Below are 15449 nucleotides of genomic sequence, written 5' to 3' on the forward strand. Positions count from 1 at the left end.
ACGAGATCGTCCATATTGGCCTGCATGCACAGCCGACGGGAGACCAGCGATGAACGAGCGCGGGGACGCGCATCGTTCATCGCTGGAGTCTCCACACTGAAAGATATGAACGAGTTCTCGTTCATTTATGAACGATATCGTTCATATCTTTCAAAAAATCGCCCAGTGTGTAGGGCCCATTAGAGTTGAATGCAGGGACTGATAAAGTATTGTTTATGTTCAGTTAAATTATATCCGTAGAGTATGAATAGTATAATTTACAGATTCACCGGGTATTATATGAGTTTATTCGTATAGTCATAAGTGATCACTACGTGTTAACCTTTAAAAATTTAGGAAACTATCTGCTGGAAAGAACAAGTCGACACGTCACGGAGCAGTTAAATAAAATTGTTTATTTAACCTTAGGGTACAATATTTACTGGAGATCTTTCATCTAATTTTGTTGTAACTATTATATAAATTTATGTTTATGTGATCTGTACAAAGCTTTATTCGTGACCCTTGATTCAATAAACAAAAATACGTATAACGTAATTTTAAAGTGACGTAAGTTCTTTAGAGAAACAGTAGCTGCACCTCTCTGTGAGGATCCAAGAGTAGAAAGATTCTCCTAAGGTATCGAGAGATAAAGGTAATCGTAGCGACATTTACTGAAGTACGTACCAGAACATCACACAAAGAGGAGAAAACCAAACAACCCAGTATATTGGGTCTGCATAACTACTGCAGGGAGAGAAACTAGGTGCAGTAGTACAACATGTGGGGACACATGGCCGAGTGCCTCCACCCATTAAATCAGTACACACTATAAAATACAGAATATTGCATACCTAAAACATGAATGTTAAGCATATGCACAAGTAACTAGAGCATATGTCTGATAATTATGAGACAATACATTAAAGAAGACATATGCAATATGGAGAAACAAAACAAAACTCGAACAGAATAAATGACTATCACATCAACCCATGTAACCAGAAGGAAGTACACTGCTAAGGTGTCGGGAAGCCTAAGGAGAACAATCCGGGCATAATAGGCCGAACCTAGTAACCATCCAGGATCGTAGGAGAAGCTTCTCAGGCAGTGGACCATTACGTGTGAGGTGAAGGTTGTTTCTAAAGCCCAGAGGGAAGCTTAACAGAAATGTCCCAGTCCAGCAGCTAGACTCTAGTGTTTAATCACTTAACTGACAATTTCCCCTCCCAAAAAAACGCTCAGAAATTGTCAGGTTTTTTTATGAGTGAATTAGGTGAAGAACACGAATTTAACCCTATCCAATATGATTTTAGTTATAAAAAAAAAAAAGATAAAAAATTGTCTTTTTTGTTAAAAATTCATTTTTTCAAACATCGGAATATCGATTGGGAACATTGTGACCATCGGAACATTGGTAACATCATGACCATCGCGAATTTAGTTTTTAGAGCCCAGACAGCTACCAGGTACACAAGGGGGGCTTGGGGGCGATGATTTACACTTACCAGCGGCTGCTATTGTCTGCAGCCGCTGGGGTTGAGGGATCCTGCCATGCTGACCGATCAGCAATTATCTGCAGCACAGCAACACTGGGGGCTGGAAGGCAGAGGAACCTTCCGGTCCCTCTGACAGCTGCAGCGGAGGGAAGTTTCTGATGCAACCATGCCAGGCAAGGGGTTAAGGGGGACACAATAAATGCCACCTTGAGCATACATTCTTTGGTGGTAAAGAAATTAACGTGAAGAAGAGAATCCCCCGGGAGAGAAGATGAAACTGTACTAGAGATGAGCGGGTTCGGTTCCTCGGAATCCGAACCCGCCCGAACTTCAGCTTTTTTTACACGGATCCGAGCGACTCGGATCTTCCCGCCTTGCTCGGTTAACCCGAGCGCGCCCGAACGTCATCATGACGCTGTCGGATTCTCGCGAGGCTCGGATTCTATCGCGAGACTCGGATTCTATATAAGGAGCCGCGCGTCGCCGCCATTTTCACACGTGCATTGAGATTGATAGGGAGAGGACGTGGCTGGCGTCCTCTCCATTTAGATTATAAGAGAGAGAGATTTACTGGAGCTTAGGACTAGGAGGAGTACTGTAGAAGTGTAGAGAGTGCAGAGAGTTTACTAGTGAGTGACCACCAGACAGTGCAGTTTATTTAATATATCCGTTCTCTGCCTGAAAAAAGCGATACACACAGTGACTCAGTCACATACCATATCTGTGTGCACTGCTCAGGCTCAGCCCAGTGTGCTGCATCATCTATATATATTATATATCTGTCTGACTGCTCAGCTCACACAGCTTATAATTGTGGGGGAGACTGGGGAGCACTGCAGTGCCAGTTATAGGTTATAGCAGGAGCCAGGAGTACATAATATTATATAGTGAGTGACCACCAGACAGTGCAGTTTATTTAATATATCCGTTCTCTGCCTGAAAAAAGCGATACACACAGTGACTCAGTCACATACCATATCTGTGTGCACTGCTCAGGCTCAGCCCAGTGTGCTGCATCATCTATATATATTATATATCTGTCTGACTGCTCAGTTCACACAGCTTATAATTGTGGGGGAGACTGGGGAGCACTGCAGTGCCAGTTATAGGTTATAGCAGGAGCCAGGAGTACATAATATTATATTAAAATTAAACAGTGCACACTTTTGCTGCAGGAGTGCCACTGCCAGTGTGACTGACCAGTGACCTGACCACACTGACCACCAGTATAGTTAGTAGTATACTTATATTGTGATTGCCTGAAAAAGTTAAACACTCGTCGTGTGACTTCACTTGTGTGTTGTTGTTTTTTTTATTCTATAAAAATAAAACTCATTCTGCTGACAGACAGTGTCCAGCAGGTCCGTCATTATATAATATATAATATATACCTGTCCGGCTGCAGTAGTGATATATATATATTTTTTATATCATTTATCATCCAGTCGCAGCAGACACAGTACGGTAGTTCACGGCTGTGGCTACCTCTGTGTCTGCACTCGGCAGGCAGTCCGTCCATAATTGTATACCACCTAACCGTGTTTTTTTTTTCTTCTTTATACATACATACTACTACGACATCTCTTTATCAACCAGTCTATATTAGCAGCAGACACAGTACAGTACGGTAGTTCACGGCTGTGGCTACCTCTGTGTCTGCACTCGGCAGGCAGTCCGTCCATAATTGTATACCACCTAACCGTGGTTTTTTTTTCTTTCTTCTTTATACATACATAGTTACATAGACATCTCTTTATCAACCAGTCTATATTAGCAGCAGACACAGTACAGTACGGTAGTTCACGGCTGTGGCTACCTCTGTGTCTGCACTCGGCAGGCAGTCCGTCCATAATTGTATACCACCTAACCGTGGTTTTTTTTTCTTTCTTCTTTATACATACATAGTTACATAGACATCTCTTTATCAACCAGTCTATATTAGCAGCAGACACAGTACAGTACGGTAGTTCACGGCTGTGGCTACCTCTGTGTCTGCACTCGGCAGGCAGTCCGTCCATAATTGTATACCACCTAACCGTGGTTTTTTTTTCTTTCTTCTTTATACATACATAGTTACATAGACATCTCTTTATCAACCAGTCTATATTAGCAGCAGACACAGTACAGTACGGTAGTTCACGGCTGTGGCTACCTCTGTGTCTGCACTCGGCAGGCAGTCCGTCCATAATTGTATACCACCTAACCGTGGTTTTTTTTTCTTTCTTCTTTATACATACATAGTTACATAGACATCTCTTTATCAACCAGTCTATATTAGCAGCAGACACAGTACAGTACGGTAGTTCACGGCTGTGGCTACCTCTGTGTCTGCACTCGGCAGGCAGTCCGTCCATAATTGTATACCACCTAACCGTGGTTTTTTTTTCTTTCTTCTTTATACATACATACTACTACGACATCTCTTTATCAACCAGTCTATATTATTAGCAGCAGACACAGTACAGTACGGTAGTTCACGGCTGTGGCTACCTCTGTGTCTGAACTCGGCAGGCAGTCCGTCCATAATTGTATACCACCTAACCGTGGTTTTTTTTTCTTTCTTCTTTATACATACATAGTTACATAGACATCTCTTTATCAACCAGTCTATATTAGCAGCAGACACAGTACAGTACGGTAGTTCACGGCTGTGGCTACCTCTGTGTCTGCACTCGGCAGGCAGTCCATAATTGTATACTAGTATCCATCTCCATTGTTTACCTGAGGTGCCTTTTAGTTGTGCCTATTAAAATATGGAGAACAAAAATGTTGAGGTTCCAAAATTAGGGAAAGATCAAGATCCACTTCCACCTCGTGCTGAAGCTGCTGCCACTAGTCATGGCCGAGACGATGAAATGCCAGCAACGTCGTCTGCCAAGGCCGATGAATAATGTCATAGTACAGAGCATGTCAAATCCAAAACACCAAATATCAGAAAAAAAAGGACTCCAAAACCTAAAATAAAATTGTCGGAGGAGAAGCGTAAACTTGCCAATATGCCATTTACGACACGGAGTGGCAAGGAACGGCTGAGGCCCTGGCCTATGTTCATGGCTAGTGGTTCAGCTTCACATGAGGATGGAAGCACTCAGCCTCTCGCTAGAAAAATGAAAAGACTCAAGCTGGCAAAAGCAGCACAGCAAAGAACTGTGCATTCTTCGAAATCCCAAATCCACAAGGAGAGTCCAATTGTGTCGGTTGCGATGCCTGACCTTCCCAACACTGGACGTGAAGAGCATGCGCCTTCCACCATTTGCACGCCCCCTGCAAGTGCTGGAAGGAGCACCCGCAGTCCAGTTCCTGATAGTCAGATTGAAGATGTCAGTGTTGAAGTACACCAGGATGAGGAGGATATGGGTGTTGCTGGCGCTGGGGAGGAAATTGACCAGGAGGATTCTGATGGTGAGGTGGTTTGTTTAAGTCAGGCACCCGGGGAGACACCTGTTGTCCGTGGGAGGAATATGGCTGTTGACATGCCAGGTGAAAATACCAAAAAAATCAGCTCTTCGGTGTGGAGGTATTTCACCAGAAATGCGGACAACAGGTGTCAAGCCATGTGTTCCCTTTGTCAAGCTGTAATAAGTAGGGGTAAGGACGTTAACCACCTCGGAACATCCTCCCTTATACGTCACCTGCAGCGCATTCATAATAAGTCAGTGACAAGTTCAAAAACTTTGGGTGACAGCGGAAGCAGTCCACTGACCAGTAAATCCCTTCCTCTTGTAACCAAGCTCACGCAAACCACCCCACCAACTCCCTCAGTGTCAATTTCCTCCTTCCCCAGGAATGCCAATAGTCCTGCAGGCCATGTCACTGGCAATTCTGACGATTCCTCTCCTGCCTGGGATTCCTCCGATGCATCCTTGCGTGTAACGCCTACTGCTGCTGGCGCTGCTGTTGTTGCTGCTGGGAGTCGATGGTCATCCCAGAGGGGAAGTCGTAAGCCCACTTGTACTACTTCCAGTAAGCAATTGACTGTTCAACAGTCCTTTGCGAGGAAGATGAAATATCACAGCAGTCATCTTGCTGCAAAGCGGATAACTGAGGCCTTGACAACTATGTTGGTGTTAGACGTGCGTCCGGTATCCGCCGTTAGTTCACAGGGAACTAGACAATTTATTGAGGCAGTGTGCCCCCGTTACCAAATACCATCTAGGTTCCACTTCTCTAGGCAGGCGATACCGAGAATGTACACGGACGTCAGAAAAAGACTCACCAGTGTCCTAAAAAATGCAGTTGTACCCAATGTCCACTTAACCACGGACATGTGGACAAGTGGAGCAGGGCAGGGTCAGGACTATATGACTGTGACAGCCCACTGGGTAGATGTATGGACTCCCGCCGCAAGAACAGCAGCGGCGGCACCAGTAGCAGCATCTCGCAAACGCCAACTCTTTCCTAGGCAGGCTACGCTTTGTATCACCGCTTTCCAGAATACGCACACAGCTGAAAACCTCTTACGGCAACTGAGGAAGATCATCGCGGAATGGCTTACCCCAATTGGACTCTCCTGTGGATTTGTGGCATCGGACAACGCCAGCAATATTGTGTGTGCATTAAATATGGGCAAATTCCAGCACGTCCCATGTTTTGCACATACCTTGAATTTGGTGGTGCAGAATTTTTTAAAAAATGACAGGGGCGTGCAAGAGATGCTGTCGGTGGCCAGAAGAATTGCGGGACACTTTCGGCGTACAGGCACCACGTACAGAAGACTGGAGCACCACCAAAAACTACTGAACCTGCCCTGCCATCATCTGAAGCAAGAAGTGGTAACGAGGTGGAATTCAACCCTCTATATGCTTCAGAGGTTGGAGGAGCAGCAAAAGGCCATTCAAGCCTATACAATTGAGCACGATATAGTAGGTGGAATGCACCTGTCTCAAGCGCAGTGGAGAATGATTTCAACGTTGTGCAAGGTTCTGATGCCCTTTGAACTTGCCACACGTGAAGTCAGTTCAGACACTGCCAGCCTGAGTCAGGTCATTCCCCTCATCAGGCTTTTGCAGAAGAAGCTGGAGACATTGAAGGAGGAGCTAACACGGAGCGATTCCGCTAGGCATGTGGGACTTGTGGATGGAGCCCTTAATTCGCTTAACAAGGATTCACGGGTGGTCAATCTGTTGAAATCAGAGCACTACATTTTGGCCACCGTGCTCGATCCTAGATTTAAAGCCTACCTTGGATCTCTCTTTCCGGCAGACACAAGTCTGCTGGGGTTGAAAGATCTGCTGGTGACAAAATTGTCAAGTCAAGCGGAACGCGACCTGTCAACATCTCCTCCTTCACATTCTCCCGCAACTGGGGGTGCGAGGAAAAGGCTCAGAATTCCGAGCCCACCCGCTGGCGGTGATGCAGGGCAGTCTGGAGCGACTGCTGATGCTGACATCTGGTCCGGACTGAAGGACCTGACAACGATTACGGACATGTCGTCTACGGTCACTGCATATGATTCTCTCAACATTGATAGAATGGTGGAGGATTATATGAGTGACCGCATCCAAGTAGGCACGTCACACAGTCCGTACTTATACTGGCAGGAAAAAGAGGCAATTTGGAGGCCCTTGCACAAACTGGCTTTATTCTACCTAAGTTGCCCTCCCACAAGTGTGTACTCCGAAAGAGTGTTTAGTGCCGCCGCTCACCTTGTCAGCAATCGGCGTACGAGGTTACATCCAGAAAATGTGGAGAAGATGATGTTCATTAAAATGAATTATAATCAATTCCTCCGCGGAGACATTGACCAGCAGCAATTGCCTCCACAAAGTACACAGGGAGCTGAGATGGTGGATTCCAGTGGGGACGAATTGATAATCTGTGAGGAGGGGGATGTACACGGTGATATATCGGAGGGTGATGATGAGGTGGACATCTTGCCTCTGTAGAGCCAGTTTGTGCAAGGAGAGATTAATTGCTTCTTTTTTGGGGGGGGTCCAAACCAACCCGTCATATCAGTCACAGTCGTGTGGCAGACCCTGTCACTGAAATGATGGGTTGGTTAAAGTGTGCATGTCCTGTTTTGTTTATACAACATAAGGGTGGGTGGGAGGGCCCAAGGACAATTCCATCTTGCACCTCTTTTTTCTTTTCTTTTTCTTTGCATCATGTGCTGATTGGGGAGGGTTTTTTGGAAGGGACATCCTGCGTGACACTGCAGTGCCACTCCTAAATGGGCCCGGTGTTTGTGTCGGCCACTAGGGTCGCTAATCTTACTCACACAGTCAGCTACCTCATTGCGCCTCTTTTTTTCTTTGCGTCATGTGCTGTTTGGGGAGGGTTTTTTGGAAGGGACATCCTGCGTGACACTGCAGTGCCACTCCTAGATGGGCCCGGTGTTTGTGTCGGCCACTAGGGTCGCTAATCTTACTCACACAGCTACCTCATTGCGCCTCTTTTTTTCTTTGCGTCATGTGCTGTTTGGGGAGGGTTTTTTGGAAGGGACATCCTGCGTGACACTGCAGTGCCACTCCTAGATGGGCCCGGTGTTTGTGTCGGCCACTAGGGTCGCTAATCTTACTCACACAGCTACCTCATTGCGCCTCTTTTTTTCTTTGCGTCATGTGCTGTTTGGGGAGGGTTTTTTGGAAGGGCCATCCTGCGTGACACTGCAGTGCCACTCCTAGATGGGCCCGGTGTTTGTGTCGGCCACTAGGGTCGCTAATCTTACTCACACAGCTACCTCATTGCGCCTCTTTTTTTCTTTGCGTCATGTGCTGTTTGGGGAGGGTTTTTTGGAAGGGACATCCTGCGTGACACTGCAGTGCCACTCCTAGATGGGCCCGGTGTTTGTGTCGGCCACTAGGGTCGCTTATCTTACTCACACAGCGACCTCGGTGCAAATTTTAGGACTAAAAATAATATTGTGAGGTGTGAGGTATTCAGAATAGACTGAAAATGAGTGTAAATTATGGTTTTTGAGGTTAATAATACTTTGGGATCAAAATGACCCCCAAATTCTATGATTTAAGCTGTTTTTTAGTGTTTTTTGAAAAAAACACCCGAATCCAAAACACACCCGAATCCGACAAAAAAAATTCGGTGAGGTTTTGCCAAAACGCGTTCGAACCCAAAACACGGCCGCGGAACCGAACCCAAAACCAAAACCCGAAAAATTTCAGGCGCTCATCTCTAAACTGTACATGGTTTAGAGAGTTGGATTCTATCAATAAGGAAATCTCTTGCATTCGCTTAAGGCAGTAGTCTGCAGAACAGGGACAAAGCATTGTCCTCCAACTCTGCGTTAGCATTGAAACGGGAATTCCACAAATTTTATTATTCCATCTTGAGTGATCCTCCATGTCAGCAATCTTCTCTTTAAATGCCTCCAACTCGATTTGTTGTTGATCATGGGCGGAGATAAAGTAATTGTGGGAAGTCACCAGTTCCTCCATTCTACACTCCAAGTGATCTGTATGGTCAACAATGGCAACCAACTCTGTTTTAACCTCTCAAATGGTGGCTGACAGGTCTTAGGTAAGGTCAGTTTTAAAGGCCAATAGGATTTGAACAAAGGGTTTAGACTGTGAGGGGAGGGTCAGAATCAGAGTGAATCCCAGGAATGGAGAGAAGACCAGGAGTACTGCCTGTGTTCCACTCCCAGAAGGGATAGAGGAAGAAGGTCCCAGCGGAGAGTGAGAGGTGCGGGCAACTTTCTGAGTGGGGAATGTCACACAGGGAGGGAGCACCCCCCTGGACCTCTTAGAAGGCATTGCAGTGTGTATGAGGTGGGGGGAGAGCTTGAAATGGAAGTGTATCACACTCCCAGCCTGAACTCTGATATGCTGCTGTGGTGGTCAAAAGCGAAGATCAATAGGTAAGCATATATCACATGGGTGGAGGGTCAGGAGAAGAAGGGTTACATCAGTAGCTTTTAGCAGGAAGCAATCAATAGGATAGCTATTATTCCTAACCGAGGGTACTAAAGGTGGTCTATACAGACAGCCAGGAGCAGCCACGGGGTCTGAGTTATCCCGGACACCAAGCCTTGCAGTGAGGCTACAGTGACATCGGTAAATTCAAAGGCACTTCCAGGAAAAAGAGCAGGGCTCAGACACTGGAACTGCAGATGTGGCAGCAGCCACTCCTGAAAAGCAGACCAAGGGTCCGAAATCTCCCAGTACCAGCCAGCACAGGTCATAGGAGGTGGGATGCTCTTGGATGTCCAGGCGCTGCGAGGCTGTGTAAGAATACCCTATGTAGGGAGCTAGGCTAGGTGGGGAGATAAAGCAGGGAAGTGAAGTTGGAGGACACACCACTAACTGTCACTGCAGTCTGTGTCCTCCCCGTGGCGCCCTCCGGTAGAGTTGAATCACAGGTGGGAGGGAGGGAGGGGGTGGTTGAGTACCAGCCGACCCAGCCCTCTGTACAGCCATCAGTCTTCGACACTGATCCCGGGAGGCCCGGTTAACCATTCCGTAACGTATGTCACCACCGGGCAGTTCATGAGATGCAAGGTCGTGGCAGAGGTAGCCTGCAGAGACTCCAGAGCATCTCCTGGCCTCACGCACCTTACCTCTGCTACCCCACATTGATAAGCAGGTCTAGAGTGATCAGAGTGACCAGGAGCAGCAATCCGGCAGCATGATTTAAAGAGTCCTCTAGGTAAGCACGTCTGCTCTGGACACAGGCTAGGCCACGCCCCCCTCAACAATTAACATTTAATGGACAATTTAATAAAAATTCTTGCTGGGACATGGGTTTTCGATAAGAGCCTGCCCTGGCAAAGAGTCTTCAGTAAAGTAATAGCGGCAGCCATAAAGTCACGCATCTGCAGAAACATTTTGAGAGGATGGGAGGAGCATCGAGTCTGACAGGAAGGACTTTAAAAATCCCTCTCTGGCAAAGCTCTCCCCATAGGGTTACTGCAGCCAACACCCTCTGTTAGTTAAAGGGTCAAGCTTTTTAAAAAGTAAACTTTTGGGGTGTTGGTAAACTGCCCAAACCACTGTTCTCATTGAGAATTTTGGGAACTGCTGTTTTCAGCATGGTGTACCCAGTGTAGGAGTAGGGATAGCTATCGGTGGTTAATACATTGATGGTCACCATCGATGATGGTACCATTGATGGATATATGTTAGAGATCCATCATTGGTTTCACTCACTGATGTTCATCCCTGCTTTACTATGGAATGGCCTGCAGGCCAATCAGCAACTTGGGGTGGGACTTTGTGTGTGTCAGGGGGTGGAGCTATGCTCCATGTCCCGACACACTGTAGGGACATGGAGTTTGTTCTTTACACAATGACACTATTCAGAGCAAATTGCATCATTAAACCCTGCCCCAGCTCACTTCACTAGGGAAGAGGGAGGAATGTGAGAGTGGTCTATATCTTCAGTAAGTCCTAGACAACCTCCCCAAATTATGGCATATACAAATCAATATATTAAAGCCAATTGAAGGTGAAAATGCTCTCTATGTACATTGCTTTGTAAGCTACAGCTGTCAGACATGCTCTAGCAGGATATTCTGGTACTTGTAGTTCCACAGCAGCTGGGAAGGAGGCACAGGTTAACTATCTCTGGTCTACGCAATTAAATATAATTTCTGTTCCCATTTTTGTAATATTAAATGACTGCAGTATGCACCCACACCAGTCCACCATATTGCTATCTACTAAAGGTTAGCTGTTTCCCTATCAATTGTGAAAAGCAGCTTTAAGCTCACACCACTGTATGTATTGGTCTGGTACGGGCCTGAAAGAAATACATATTTGTTGTGAAGGAGCTCGGCGTTATCATACTATGAAAATCCACATTAGAATAGCCCATAGGCTACTATTGGCTAATTAATATATTTTGTATTTATTTGTTAACAGTTCTTATATAGGCCCTCATTCCGAGTTGTTCGCTCGCTAGCTGCTTTTAGCAGCCGCGCAAGCGCTGAGCTGCCGCCCTCTGGGAGTGTATCTTAGCTTAGCAGAAGTGTGAACGAAATGATCGCAGCGATGCTACAAAAAAAGATTGTGCAGTTTCTGAGTAGCTCGAGACCTACTCCTAGCTTGCGATCACTTCAGACTATTTAGTTCCTGTTTTGACGTCACGAACACACCCTGCGTTTGGCCAGCCACACCTGCGTTTCCCCAGCCACTCCTGCGTTTTTATCTGAGACGCCTGCGTTTTTACACACACTCCCAGAAAACGGTCAGTTACCACCCAGAAACACCCACTTTCTGTCAATCACTCTGCGGACAGCAGTGCGACTGAAAAGCGTTGCTAGACCTTGTGTAAAACTGCATTGGCTTTTCTGCGCAGAAGTGCCGATTTTTAGCCTGATCGCTGCGCTGCGAACGAAAGCAGCTAGCGATCAACTCGGAATGAGGGCCATAGTGTAGCATATTCCATTGCTCTTTACAACTGGAACAGTGAACAAAACTGGGTAATAACAGTCATTGAGGTAGGAAGGCTCTGCTCACAAGCTTACAATCTATAGGGAAATAGGCATTGATACACAAGGATAGATGCTACCTATTGCATAATGGTCCTGCCAGGTTGTTGAGGATCTTGGTGGTCTGTATGATATGGTCACACAGCAATGTTGCCATGGGGTCAGGAGGATGTCACAGTGAGGATATGTGTGGACTCTACAGTGGGGATGTAATTGAATAGGAAAGTTTATGAAGGTTATGTGGTTGGATCTGGAATTTGATATGCTTGCTGAAGAGGGAACGCTTGAAGATTTAGAGACTAGAGGAGAGTCTTATTATGTGTACGGTAGGGTATTCCACAGATTGCGTGCAGCCCAAAGAAAGTCCTGCAATCGTGAATGGGAGCAAGTAATGAGTGTGGATGAGACACGCAGATCTTGTGCAGAGTGGAGCACGGTAAATCCGACAGCATAACAGCCTCCATAAAGCCATGTAGGCTGCCTTGTGGATGGAAAGTGGTGTTGAGGGCGTGGGGTCTATCTATTGAGGAGCTTGGGACCTGATTGTACGCAGTTGCGGCCTTCTTTGTGTCTTTTGCTGCAGTTGTGCCTGAGCCCTGGGGCAGATTGGGAACTAAAAGTGGCCATATAAAATTTTGTAGAAGTGGACCGACATGGGCAGTATAAGAGGTATAACATACCGTGTAGCCATGGCAGCATCACTGGATGGCAGAGTTGCTGTACTGCAGAGATGGAATAACAGAATGAGGGCGGAGGGCTGCCTGTCATGTGGGGGATGGGGTCACATGACAATACACAAAACAGGTCCCACAGAAACGTCGGCCTACCAGGAATCTTCCTGGTGATCCCTATGGCCATTCCGCCCCTGCCCGCAAAGGGCACTTGCCAAAGAGAAGTAGATTTTATATTATAGACTTTCCAGAGCTAGGCAAATTGTGGAGAGCGCTTTTGGAATTCTAAGTAATAGATTCCACATTTTTCATACAGCCATCAATCTGCATGTTGACAAGATTGACTGGGTCGTAATGGCATGCTGTATATTGCAATACTTCCTACATTCTAAAAGCCAAAATCAAATACCCACTAGCACAGTTATGCCAGATTAAGTGGAGCATGCAGAGGAGGAGGTTAGATAGACACCACTTGCTGCAACTTTTATTGTAAACACTTTTCATTTGAAGGATCACATATAATAGGCGCATACAAAATTCGCAAGGAAACCTTGCAACTTAAACTTATTGAAAAAAAAATGCATTGAATAACTACAACAAAGATGATACAGGTTTTATAATACCTGTATATAGGAACCAGAGAGAATTCTCGCAGCAACGGTGTGGCCATCCATCTTAGAGAATCCAGAAAAGAGAATAAAAGAAAAAAGAAAAGATTGATAAAGGAAAAAGAGAAGGATGGCTAGATAAAGAAAAAGATGACAAGTCAAGAAGAGAGGGAGGGGTGGCCTCCAGGCTCAAAGCTATTAAGCATTATGAGTAACTGACTAGGTAACAAATGGTAAGGGAGCACGTTGAATGCCAGCAAGAGAGACCAAACTTTGTCAAATGATTTGGATGAATTGCAAATTATAGTGGCTATGTATTCCATTTTATAGACGTACCATATTCTTGATATTATTACCTGCATGGGGACTGTCGTAAGGCTTTTCCAGTAAGTGGCTTTTTGGCAGGTCATAGCAGAAACTATATGACACAATAATTTATTTTGGTATCTAGTAAGATTAGGGAGAGTCAAGGGAAGCAAAAAGTATTAGTGATCAAAAGGGATAGTGGTTTCAAATAGGTTTGGGAGTAGAGTAGTGACAGCCCGCTAAATACTGGAGAGTTTCGGGCAGGACCACCAGGTATGTAAAAAAGAGCCCTGATCTGCACACCCCCATCAACACCTATCTGAAACATCAGAGAACATAGCATTCAGTCAAGAAGGTACATTGGGGGTCATTCCGAGTTGATCGCTAGCTGCTTTCAGTCGCTGCGCAGCGATCAGGCAAAAAAATGGCACTTCTGCGCATGCGTATGCGGCGCAATGCGCATGCAAGACGTACTTTTACAATGGCCGATTTAGTTTCACACAGAGTCTAGCAAAGCTTTTCAGTCGCACTGCTGACCGCAGAGTGATTGACGTGAAGGAGGCGTTTCTGGGTGTCAACTGACCGTTTTCAGGAAGTGTTCGAAAAAACGCAGGCATGCCAGGAAAAACACAGGCGTGGCTGGGCGAACGCAGGGAGTGTTCATGATGTCAAACCAGGAACTGAATAGTCTGAAGTGATCGCAAGCGCTGAGTAGGTCTGAAGCTACTCTGAAACTGCACAAAATTATTTTGTAGCCGCTGTGCGATCCTTTCGTTCACACTTCTGCTAAGCTAAAATACACTCCCAGTGGGAGGCAGCATAGCGTTTGCACGGCTGCTAAAAACTGCTAGCGAGCGAACAACTAGGAATGACCACCATAATACCAGCAATATAACAATTTATAAATGTTTTCTTTTATTTTTAAGCAAATTGAAATGGAAGCAGCATTATCCCATATTTCAGCCCAGTTTTCACTATCTATAGCAGGGGTGGGGAACCTTTTTTCTACCAAGGGCCATTTGGATATTTATAAAATCCTTCGGGGTCCATACAAAAATGATCAACTTAAAAATTAGCCTGCCCCTAGTAGATATGCCCCCATTAGATATGACCCCTAGTAGCGCCGCTTACACACACATTAAGAAAGAAAAAACACAATACTCACCAGCCCCGCTCCTGCTTCCGGACCCTTGCCCTCTGCCTGGCTGCCCGCTCATCAGAACTATGGGAGAGACGTCATGACATCTCTCCCATAGCACCGCACAGGCACACACGCACACTGCCAGAGCCGGAAGCCGGAGCTCAGGAGTGAGCTCCTACCTCCGGCTAATCTATAGCATTTCCTAGATCTGTCTCCCAAGCTAATATTACAGAATACTGAACAAAACAAAGAAAGAAAAAAATTAAAAAACAAACAACATTAACAGTAATAACAGTAAGATGCCATCAATAAAAATAATATCTAAAAGAAAAGTATGTGTCTACGTGACTTTTTTCCCCCAACTCACAGTATGCCACATCAGATTCCTGTAAGCAATAGCTTATCGAAAACAAGTTCAATCCACAGCATATTAGATATAGAAAAATAAATGTGATATGGTACCATCTGAAATGCAGTATACCATGCCATATAGCATGGATTTGGCAGAGGCATAGTGGGTCATTCCGAGTTGTTCGCTAGCTGTCGTTCGCAGCGCAGCGATCAGGTTAAAAAACGGCATTCCTGCGCATGCGTATGGGCCGTAATGCGAACGCACGTCGTACGGGTACAAAGCCCGTTGTGGTTGTGCACAGGTTGTAGCGAAGTTTTCAGTTGCACTGACGGCCACAAGAAGATTGACAGGAAGGGGGTGTTTCTGTTTGTCAAGTGACCATTTTCAGGGAGTGTTTGCAAAAATGCAGGCGTGTCTGAAAAAACGCAGGCATGGCTGGGCGTTCGCTGGGCGGGTGTAAGACGCCAAATCCGGACACGAATAGGCTGGAGTGAACGCAAGCGCTGAGT

At 45.8% G+C, this 15449-nt stretch overlaps 1 long non-coding RNA gene across 1 annotated transcript in view; it reads right to left on the reverse strand.

Annotated features, from left to right (window-relative positions):
- LOC135051099 (uncharacterized) overlaps nucleotides 1–15449 on the reverse strand; it is a 111218-nt gene that overhangs the window by 51720 nt on the left and 44049 nt on the right. The window lies entirely within an intron of this gene.

The sequence above is a fragment of the Pseudophryne corroboree genome, chromosome 2, assembly GCF_028390025.1.
Source record: "Pseudophryne corroboree isolate aPseCor3 chromosome 2, aPseCor3.hap2, whole genome shotgun sequence".
In the NCBI taxonomy this organism is placed as follows: domain Eukaryota; kingdom Metazoa; phylum Chordata; class Amphibia; order Anura; family Myobatrachidae; genus Pseudophryne; species Pseudophryne corroboree.